Below are 1549 nucleotides of genomic sequence, written 5' to 3'. Positions count from 1 at the left end.
CAAAGACTTCCTCCTCCCTAACACACCTTCTCAAGATTTGATCTGGGTCAAGTTTGAAGAGGTTTCCCCCAATCCAAGTGAAGGGGGCGCTCTTCCTTATAATCTTGCTTTTCTCTTTGGAAGACAAGTTCAGTGGGAACTATGCAGATACCAAATAGTTTTCTATGTCAGCAAACCATGGAGAGAGAACTGAAATGGCGAACAAGTGCTCATCCGGTAGCTGGTCATCAACCATTCCCTCTTCACCTGCAGGCAAATTTAATCTGGACAAAAATTCTGCAACAACATTTTCCTTACCAGGCTTATCAACAATAGTTAGATCAAACTATTGTAATAAAAGCAACCATCTTATAATACGAGCATTCACATCGGGTTTATTCATTAAATATTTGATTGCAGCATGGTTAGTATGGACAAATGTTTGATAGCCTATAATATAATGCCTAAATTTGTTTAATGAATGCACAACATCCATGAGATCCTTTTTGGTCATTGTGTAGTTCAGTTCGGCCTTTAACATATTCTTACTGATAAAGTAAATGGCATAAGGCAATTTTTCATCTATCTGACCTAAGGCTGCTCCTATGGCTTTGTGTGAGGCATTAGCATGAATGTGAAAAGGAAGGGCCCAATTTGGGCCTCGGAGAATTGGGGCAGTGGTTAACTTGTTCTTTAGGATGTCCAAGGCCTCTTGACAACTTTTTGACCATATAAACTCAGAGTCCTTGGCCAACAACCCAAATAAAGGAGAGGCCAACTTGTTGAAGTCCTTTATGAACCTTCAGTAGTATCCAGCTAATCCTAGGAAACTTCTGACATCTCTCTGCTTTTGAGGAGGTGGGACCCTTTGGATAATAGCTATTTTGTTGGGGTCCACCTGCAGTCCTTGTTGAGATATTGAATGACCCAGCACGGTCCCTTTAGTCATCAAGAATTCACATTTCTTAGGATTGAGAGACAGGTTCATCTCAATAAATTTGTGCAGTACCTTACCTAAGTTGGACAAAGCCTCCTCGAAATCACCCCCATAAGGTGTGAAATCATCCATATAGATTTCTACTGCATCATGGACCAACTCAGCAAAGATACTCAAGACTACTCTCTGAAAGGTGGCAGGAGCATTGCATAGGCCAAAAGGAAGGACCCTATAGGCAAAAGTGCCCCAAGGACAAGTGAAGGTGGTTTTATCCTGGTCTTCCGGGCTAATCTGGATTTGGTTGTACCCGCTGAATCCTTATAGGAAAGAGAAAAACTTTTTCCCTGCTAGGCCATCTAACACTTGGTTGATGAAAGGTAGAGGGAAATGGTCCTTCTTTGTGGTTTTGTTCAGTTCCCTGTAATTGGCACAAATCCTCCACTTACCATTTTTATTGGGAACTAACACCAGAGGGGAGACCCACTCATTGTCGGAGATAGGATAAATGAATCATGCATCTAGCAATTTTTGCAGTTCTTCTTTGACTATATCTTTAAGAGCTAGATTCATCATCCTTTAGGGTTGTCAGACTAGCTTGCAAACTTCCTTGATATAGATACGGTGAGTACACAC

Source organism: Pinus tabuliformis, chromosome 8 (assembly GCF_031772625.1).
Source record: "Pinus tabuliformis cultivar Carrire ecotype Pingquan chromosome 8, CPIR1, whole genome shotgun sequence".
NCBI classification, from domain to species: domain Eukaryota; kingdom Viridiplantae; phylum Streptophyta; class Pinopsida; order Pinales; family Pinaceae; genus Pinus; species Pinus tabuliformis.
This window is presented reverse-complemented; position numbering follows the sequence as displayed.